This window comes from Loxodonta africana, chromosome 3 (genome assembly GCF_030014295.1).
Source record: "Loxodonta africana isolate mLoxAfr1 chromosome 3, mLoxAfr1.hap2, whole genome shotgun sequence".
NCBI classification, from domain to species: domain Eukaryota; kingdom Metazoa; phylum Chordata; class Mammalia; order Proboscidea; family Elephantidae; genus Loxodonta; species Loxodonta africana.
Window position 1 is genome coordinate 63,292,155 of NC_087344.1, and position 9,882 is coordinate 63,302,036.

General features: G+C 41.6%; 1 protein-coding gene across 9 annotated transcripts in view; it reads right to left on the reverse strand.

Moving 5' to 3' along the window:
* EYA3 (EYA transcriptional coactivator and phosphatase 3) overlaps window positions 1-7,911 on the reverse strand; it is a 135,774-nt gene extending 127,863 nt beyond the window's left edge. For 3 of the 9 annotated variants that reach the window (XM_023554416.2, XM_064281569.1, XM_023554417.2), the window contains exon 1: window positions 5,709-7,910. The gene's annotated coding sequence lies outside the window, so the exon portion shown is untranslated. Of the gene's footprint in view, window positions 1-5,708 lie in introns of all 9 variants that reach the window. The other 6 variants (XR_010321350.1, XM_023554419.2, XM_003415430.4 and 3 more) reach the window with 5 other exon arrangements.
* Window positions 7,912-9,882: the final 1,971 nt, after the last annotated feature.

The window sequence follows — 9,882 nt, forward strand, 5'->3', positions numbered from 1 at the left end:
CTGCTCCTGGTGCTGCTTTCTTGGTGGTATGAGGTACCCTGTCTCTCTGCTTACATCTCCCTTTTATGTCTTAAAAGAGATTGGTTCAAAACACAATCCAATCTTATAGACTGAGTGCTGTCTCATTAACATAACTGCTGGAAATCCCACCTCATTAAAAGCATAAAGATAGGATTTACAACACATAGGAAAATCACATCAGATGATAAAATGGTGGACAATCATACAATACTGGGAATCATGGCCTAGCCAAATTGATACATATATTTTTTGGGGACACAGTTCAATCCATGACAGACATCATGCTTGGTAAAATAGAGGGTCAATGAAAAAGTGAAAGACCCTCAGGGAGATGGACTGACACAGTGGCTCCAACAATGGGCTCAATGGTAGTGATGATTGTGAGGATGGTGCAGGACCAGGCAGTGTTTCATTTCATTGTTCATGGAATTGCTATGAATCAGAACCAAGTCGATAGCACTTAAGAACAACAATAACAACTTTAAGAAAATGGTCTTTGGGTGGTACAAACCATTTGTGCTCAACTACTAACCTAAAGGTTGGCCATTCAAACCTACCCAGTGGTGCTGCTGAAGAAAGACTGGTAATCTGCTTCCATAAAGATTACAGCCAAGAAAACCCTATAGAGCAATTCTCATCTTAATACAATGGGGTCACCATGAGTTGAATGGGTTTAGGTTTTGTTTTTTGTTTTTTTCTTAAAAAAAAAAAGAATGTGTAAGGTGATAGAATGATTTGGGAAAAGGATAGCAAGAATGGTTGCACAACTTGAAGAAAGTAATCAGTGTTACTGCATTTTACATGTAGAAATTGTTGAGATGGCATGTGTCAAATTTTCATCACAATAAAGCTTTTTAAAAATACAAAATTATAAACACAAAACTGGTGGGCTCCTTCCTGGGCCTTGGAAGGGTTTCCTGCAGGCCCAGGGCTCTGAAACTTAAGCTCTGTTGGCTTCACAGTAAATCTGCCACCACTCAAGGGTGTGACTAGTAAGAAGATACCATAGGCTTAGGAATTGGTCCCAGAGCTTATTGTCCTGTAAACCCTGCCTGGAAATTCCCTATCTCCCTTCTTCCCCCAGCTAATGCCTTCTTAGCCTGCAAAATGTAATGCAAGCTTGCCCTGCACTCAAAAGTCTTGGCAGATGCATTCCTTCTCCACCTAACATGGATTGAATTGTGTCCCCCCAAAATATGTGTCAACTTGGTTAAGCTGTGATTCCCAGTATTGTGTGGTTGTCCTCCATTTTGTGATTGTAATTTTATGTTAAAGAGGATTAGGGCGGGATTGACACTTACCCAGGTCACATTCCTGATCCAATGTAAAGGGAGTTTCCCTAGGGAGTGGCATGGACCAACTTTTATCTCTCAAGAGATAAAAAGAAAAGGGAAGTGAGCAAAGAGGGGGGGACCTCATACCACCAAGAAAGCAGTACCAGGAGCACAGCTCATCCTGTGGACCCAGGGACCCTGCTCAGAGAAACTATTCTGGGGAAGATTGATGAGAAGGTCAACAGAGAGAGAAAGCCTTCCCCTGGAGCTGACGCCCTGAATTTGGACTTTTAGCCTACTTTACTGTGAGGAAATAAATTTCTCTTTGTTAAAGCCATTAACTTGTGGTATTTCTGTTACAGCAGCACTAGATGACTAAGGCAGAACTTGGTACCAAGAGTGGGGTGCTGCTCTAACAGATACCTAAAATGTGGAAGCAGTTTTGAAACTGTGAATGGATAGAGGAGCGGCAGTGACAGGGGACTAGCAGCAGCAGAGAACCTGTGGTGGTAGAGGAGGGGCAGTAGCAGAGAATCAGCAGCAGCAGAACCAGAAGACCTGTGCCAGAGAGTGCTGGAGCCGACCCACGGGGCAAGAGAGCTGAATGCCTATAAATTACCATAAAATTTAAGGTAAATATAAATGAACTCTAAATCATGTCATCATAAAAATAGAGGGCCTGCTTCCTGGCAGAGTGGGGTGCCTCCAGGCACTTTTCGGTGGAGCTACAGAGCTTTAGAAGACTTGCCATAGCAGGGCAGATGCCGTGTGAGCCCTGAGAGCCGAGAGGCCACAGGAAGCAGAAGCTAAAGAGACAAGGAACACAAGAAGGCAAGCTGCCTCAGTCTCAAAAGGTATGGCCATGACCTCTGGGGTTTCAAAGGGTGGAGCCATGGCCTCTGGCATTTCTAAGGGTCGAGTCCCTACTCAGATGGACTAGGAGAATGGTGGCTAAAGCTGAAGGAGCAGAGTTGCTGTCCCAGTGGGCCCAGAAGGCAGAGTTGAAACCCAGAGCCAAGGGGCCTCTACTCAGAATCTGGAGATTGTGGCCAATACCTAGAGTCTGAAGGGCAGGGCCATTGTGTAAATTGTCCCAGAGAATGGAAGATTATTTTCAAAGCCTTAAGGGCTAATGTGTTTTGCTGACTTGCTTTGTGCCTGTTATCCCTTCTTTTCCTCCAGTTTCTCCCATTTGTAATGGAAACGTCTAGCTTGTGCCTGTTCTGCCATTGTACTTTGGAAGCAGATAACTTGTATTCTAGATTTCACAGATGAAGAGGACTTTTTGGATTTTGAACTTGAAGTTAAGACGTTTGCTATGATATGATGGGATGAATATGTTTTGCATGTTGCAAGGATGTGATTTTGGGGGGCCAAAGGGTGGAATGTCATGGATTAAATTGTGTCCCCCCAAAATGTGTATCAACTTGGCTGGGCCATGATTCCCAGTATTGTGTGGTTGTCATCCATTTTGTAATTTTAAATTAAAGAGGATTAGGGTGGGATTGTAACACCCTTAGCCAGGTCACATCCCTGACCCAATGTAGAAAAGTTCACTGGGGTGTGGCCTGCATCACCTTTTATCTCCCAAGAGATGAAAAGGAAAGGGAAGCGAGCAGAGAGGGGGACCTCATACCACCAAGAAAGCAATTGTTTGGTACTTTAACTATGTGCACACTGCCACTGTATACTGTGGCATATTTCTACTACTCTACTTCTGTATCGATTGTCTAATGCTGTGTAAAAAGTTTCTCCAAAATGCAGTGACTTAAAACAACACACATTTGTTATCTCACTGTTTTTGTGGATCAAGTATCCAGGCATGGGATTTTGTTAGCTTAAGACTTGGTTGGGAAAGATCCATTCCCTAGCTCACATGATTTGTTGGCAGGATTCAGGTTCCTTGCAGGGTGTTGGGCTGAGGCCTCAGTTCCTCAAAAGCTGCTGGCTTAGAGGCCTCCCTTGGTTCCTTTCCATGGAGGCCTCTGCATAGAGCCAGCACAGCAGCTGGCTTCAACAGAGTGGCAAGAGCGAGTGCCAGCAAGAGCGAGTGCTAGCAAGATGGAAGTCACTGTCCCTTATAACCTAATCATGGAAGTGACATCCCATCACTTTTGTCATATCCCATTTGTTAGAAAAGAGTCACTAGGTCCAGCCCGTACTCAAGGGGAAAGGATTATACAAGGCCAGGAATACCAGGAGGCAGGGATCATTGGGAACCTTGTTGGAAGCTGCCGATCACAACTATCATTCTTTCTCCCTTTCTTGTACTTGTTAAATGAATGGATGATGACTAAATGAATGACTGGTTTCCCAGGGTAGCATAAATGGAACCAAAGGCAAGCATATCAATTTATTCAAGAGAGAGATTTATTACCTTTTGACCCAGCTATTTCATTTCTAGAAAATTAAGAAAATAAACACGAATGGAGTTATAAGGTGCTCAGTTTAATTACAAGGATGTTTATTATAGACTTGTTTATAATAGCATACTTCCATGTCAAAAACTAAAACAAAACAAAATGAAAAAATAATTAACCTGTAAACTCTGTCTCTGGGTGGTGCAAATGGTTTGCATTTAACTACTAACCTAAATGTTGGCGGTTCAAACCTACCCAGTGCACTGCAGAAGAAAGACCTGAAAATCTGCTTTCATAAAGATAAAAGCCAAGAAAATCCTATGGAACAATTCTACTCTCTAACACATGGGGTTGCCATGAGTTGGAATCAGCTTGACACCAATGGGTTTGGTTGTTGTTTTATTAAACCTTTATCATTGACTGTCCAATAACAAAGGATTGATTAAATGCATTATGATATAGTCATAAATGGGATATTTTGTAGTCATTAAAATGGAAAATTCTGAACAATATTAAATGACAGAGGAAGAATCTTGTCATACTATACAGTATTTTAAAGCAGGTTAGAAATCAAAGTCTGTATTTCGTATTTTTACAAAGTAAATATACACATAGAAAAAAGCCTGAAAGGATTTCATCAGTTATGAATGCTTTTGGCCACAAGGTTCAGATAAACTGATTTTAAGTGGCTTAAACAAACAAAGGAGTTCCTGGGTGATACAAACAGTTAATACATTCAGCTGTTAACTGAAAGGCTGGAGGTTTGCCATCACCTAGAGGTACCTCAGAAGAAAGACCTAGTGATCTTCCTCTAAAAATCAGCCATTGAAAACCCTATGGAGCATAGTTTTACTCTGACACACATGGGGTCACCATGAGCTGGCATCGATGCACTAGTGACTGGTACTAGTAAACAAACAGGTGTTTTTGTGTGTGTGTTTTTTCTTTAATACAAGACATCAAGATATGCAGCTGCTGGCTTTGGTTCTCTCTGGTTCAGTATCTTCACAATTTTTTTTGGCCTTTCCTTCATTCTTGGCACACTATGGTCATAAGATGGCTGCCCTAGCTCCAGGCATCTCACACAATTCAAAGCAGGAAGAATAGGTAAGGGGGAATTTCCAGCCATTACTGACTCTCTTTACCAGGAAAGTAAATACTTACTCAGAAGTCCCTTACCAAACTTCCTCTAATTCTTTCTTTGGCTAATTCTCATGAACACAGTCACATGGAAACTCCTAGCTACAAGGAAGGCCAAGGACACTAGAAACAAAACTTCCATGATTGGCTTAGAACAATCATGATTTATGCCCTGGGCCTGGGTGCACTGCCAGCCAGCCAAACTTCAAGATCTGTTAGCAAAGAAAAAAGGGGGGAAGGGACATTTGGCAGGTAACTAGCTGCTGCCCCTTTCAGACAGAACATGGTGCTCCTCATTTGGTCACAATCACCTACTCCTAGTTTTACACCCAATTCCTTTACTCAGTTAATCAACTGTCTTACCCCTGAAAGTATCTGAGGTTGCAGGCCATGGATATAAGGATCAGGATTAAGAAGTGTAAAAAGATTACCAGTTGTCCATCAGTATTTCCTTCTTTCTTCTAAGTCTCCCACCCCAATATATACCAGATTATATGGCTGCCAGCTCAAGACTGTATTTCCCAGCCTCCCTTGCTGCTAGCTAGGTGTGACCGTGTAACTAAGTTCTCACAATTGGAAAATGAATAGAATTGATATGAGCACCACTTTTCCTACATGATTTCTTAAAAGGAAATTGCTAGCCACAGTTGCATCACTAGGTGTCTTAGGCTGGTTTCTCTAGAGAAGTAAAACCAGTAAAGAATATAAATATGTATATACCCATTGCCGTCGAGTGGATTCCGACTCATAGTGACCCTATAGGACAGAGTAGAACTGCCCCATAGAGTTTCCAAGGAGCACCTGCGGATTTGAACTGCCGATCTTTAGGTTAACAGCCAGAGCACTTAACCACTATACCACCAGAGTTTCCAAATGTATATATAGAGAGATTTATATCAAGGAAATGGCTCACATGGTTGTAGAGGCTGGAACATCCCAAGTCTGTGAGTCTGGAGAGAGGCTTTTCCTGATTCACATAGCTGTAGAGGCTGGCGAATCCAGGATTGGCAGGTCAGAGAGCAGGGCTCTTGCTCACAGGTTGCAAAGATTGATGAATCCCAAGATCAGCAGGCAAGGCTTCAGGTAAGCTGCGAGCTCAAGTCCCAAGAACTGGAGGTCAGATGAACAGGAGCCACTTGCAGGATCCAGAGTGAGCAAAAGCCCATGAGCCTTGCCAGAATGTCTACTTATATTCGATGCAGGCCACATGTCCAAGGAAACTCCCTTTCAACTGATTGGCTACTCACAGCAATCCCATTGTGGAGGTGATCACATTGTATCAAATCTTATCATGGAAGTGATCACAAAATCATACGACTGCCAAACTATACCATAACTGCCAAACCACTGAGAATCATGACCTAGGCAAGTTGACACACATCCTGAACCATCACACTAGGGTTGGTGTCACCCAGTGCAGTAACTCATGGTGTTACTCCCTCCCCTCATATGGACCTCCTCCTATACCAGACCATACAAAATTCTTAGTAATGTTTTTTGTACCAATGTTACTCTTAAATTGTAATTCCCGTATATCACCCTTTCTTTTCCTTTAATTACTACATTCTCAAAAAAAAATTATTGATATAGGCTCACAAATACTAATTACCACAATATTGTAGCTAAAACACCAAGAAATCTGACAAAATCAGTGACTAAAAACCCCGGCTGCAATGAAAACAACAGCGTGTACTTGTAGCCCACGCGGACAAAACCATGTGACTCGAACCATCATTGTAATTGGGTAATAGTGGCAGCTCTGACGGCGTTGTTGTTGCTGTTAGGTGCCGTCGAGAGGGTTCAAAAATAAATTAGCAAAGAGTTTTAGCCTGTAGATATATTGATACATGTAAGCTGGGCATAAGAAAAATATTTTTGTTGTTATAACTAACTACAATGATATTTTTATTAAAAAAATAATAAATTTCTACTGAAATACTGTACAACAATTTTATAGAAAGTCATTTTGGTGTCACTTCTCTGACAGTGTCTTTCAGTGCGGTCTGCACCCCTTGCTTCCTTCTAGTGACTTTACTGGTTAGCCATCTACTTCCTCTTTTTCACCTTTCCCATGGGTTGGGATGTAGACGTGGTGGTGGAGAGCTTACTTCAACAGTGTTCTAGGAGATGACAAAGCAATAAGTTAGAAGGAAACTGTGTCCTTCAATGGCTACTTGGAGCAGAGCCACTTACCTACCCCTGTACTTACTCTGAACCACCCATCTACTTCTGAATTGCTAAACAAGATATAAACAAATGTGTATCCTGTATTTCTGAGTCACCTTATTAAAGCAGCTTATTCTGTTCCCTAACTAATATAGAAACTAACTGGTTGTCGTGAATAGTTAAAAAGGCGATTTAGAGCTAAGATGAGAAAAAAAGAGGAGTCAAATGAATGTTTTTATAAAGAGGCCTTGGAAGACACAAAGGCCCTCATTACTGAAGGAGACAACTGAACTATTAACAGGCGAGACTTTAATGGAGCTTAAACAGACGTCCTGCTGGGCTGGGCCTCAGTCTGGAATGGAGTTCATATAGTTGAGGCTGAAGCTAAATACAAAGACCAGGGTGAAGTTGATCCAGTGCGGCCTATTCATGGCTTGAAGGCCCAAGGTTCAAGAAGGTTCTGTGCAGCTATGAATGAGAAGAGATGAACATCAGTCAGGGTCTTTAGGTCGCAAGCAACAGAAAGCAACTCTGATTCTCTCAAACAAAACAAAACAAAACAAAACCAAAAAGGAATTTAATTAAAATGGCACTGGAGAGATCAAAGAATCTAAGGAAGACTTCAAAAGGACAAGATCCAGGGAAGCTCTGAGAAACCAACTAGCAGGAACTTCTAGTTTCCCTAGGACACTGATTCTCCAAATTTAGCTTGCATTAGAATTACTTGGAGGGCTTGTTAAAACACATATTGTTTGTGTGACCCAAAGAGTTCCCGATTCACTAAGTCTGGGGCCAGGGAATTTGTATTTCTAGAAAGTTCCCAGGTGATACTGATGCTGTGGTCCAGCATCACTACTCTAAGGTAAACACATCAAATCACTTCTCTCCAACCACTTTCCATCCCCATGTGTTCACACTAGAAGTTTCAAAGTCCTGGGACAGAAAGTCTAGTTCACCCAGACTGAGTCATTCCTGTGGTCAGAGGGGTGGAGTTCTGTGCTTGGCAGCCTTGTGAGTATCACACGGAAGGGGAAGTTTCTCAAAGGAAGGAATTTTGTTAGACATGTGAACATAGATAATGTCCTCAAAGTGGTAGCTGGCCAAGCTGAATGCACAACTGTTTTAGATTCCAGGACCTCTTTCCATTCCATATAAAGTTGAGGACTGGTTTTTCTATTTCTGTAAACAAGGCTGTGGGAATTTTGATTGGGATTGTGTTGAATCTATAGATGGCTTTGAGTAGTACTGACATATTAACAATATTAAGTCTTCTAATCCATGAAAAATATTAAGTTTTCTAATTTAACTTTTCTTTAATCTCTTTCAGCAGTATTTTATAGTTTTCATTGTGTAAGTTCTTCACATTCCCGTTGTTGAGTCGATTCCTACTCAATAGCAACCTTATGTACAACAGAACGAAACACTGCTCAGTCCTGCACCATCCTCACAATCGTTGCTATGTTTGAGCCCGTTGTTGCAGTCACTTTAAAGTCTATCTCATGGAGGGTCTTCTTTTTTGCTGACCCTCTATTTTACCAGTCATGATTTCCTTCTCCAGGGACAGATCCCTCCTGATAACATGTCCAAAGTATGTGAGACAAAGTTTGGACATCCTAGCCTCTGATGAGCATTCTGGTTGCACTTCTTCCAAGACAGATTTGTTCACTCTTCTGGCAGTACGTGGTATATTTGGTATTATTCACCAACACCATGGTTCAAAGGCATCAATTCTTTGATCTTCCTTATTCATTGCCCAGCTTTCACATGCATATGTGGGGGCTGAAAACACCTTGGCTTGGGTCAGGTGCACCTTAGTTCTTAAAGTGACACCTCCCTGCTTTTTAACACTTTAAAGAGATCTTTTGCAGCAGATTTGCCCAATGCAATATGTCATTTGTTTTTTGGGGGTTTAATATGTCGTTTGATTTCTTGACTGCTGCTTCCTTTGGCGGTGATAGTGGATCCAAGTAAAACGAAATCCTTGACAACTTCAATATTTTCTCCATTTATCCTGATGTTGCTTACTGGTCCAGTTGTGAGGATTTTTATTTCCTTTATGTTGAAGTGCAATTCATACTGAAGGCTATGGTCTTTGATCTTCATCACTAAGTGCTTTAAGTCCTCTTCACTTCCAGCAAGCAAGGTTGTGACATCTGCATATCGCAGGTTGTTAGTGAGTCTTCCACCAATCCTGATGCTGCGTTCTTCTTCATATAGTCCAGCTTCTTGAATTATTTGCTCAGCATACAGATTGAATAAGTATGGTGAAAGGATACAACCCTGACACCCACATTTCATGACTTCAAACTATGCAATATCCTCTCATTCTGTTCCAACAACTGCTTCTTGGTCTGTGTACAGGTTCTTCATGAGCACGATCAAGTGTTCTGAAATCCTCATTCTTGCAATGTTATCCATAATTTATTATGATCCATGCAGTTAAATGCCTTTGCATAGTCAATAAAACACAGGTAAACATCTTTCTGGTATTCTCTATTTTCAGCCAAGATCCATCTGACATGAGCAATGATATCCCTTGTTCCATGTACTCTTCTGAATCCAGCATGAATTTCTGGCAGTTCCCTGTCAAATGTACTGGTGTAACCTCTTCTGAATGACCTTCAGCAAAATTTTACTCATGTGTGATATTAATGATATTGTTTGATAATTTCCACATTCTGTTGTATCTCCTTTCTTTGGAATGGGTACAAATATGGATCTCTTCCAGTCAACAGGCCAGGTAGCTGTCTTCCAATTTTCTTGGCATAGACGAGTGAGTGCTTCCAGAGCTGCATCTGTTTGTTGAAACATCTCAATTTGTATTCCGTCAATTGCTGGAGCCTCATTTTTCACCAGTGGCTTCAGTGTTGCTTGGACTTCTTCCTTCAGCACCATCAGTTCTTGATGATATGCTACCTCCT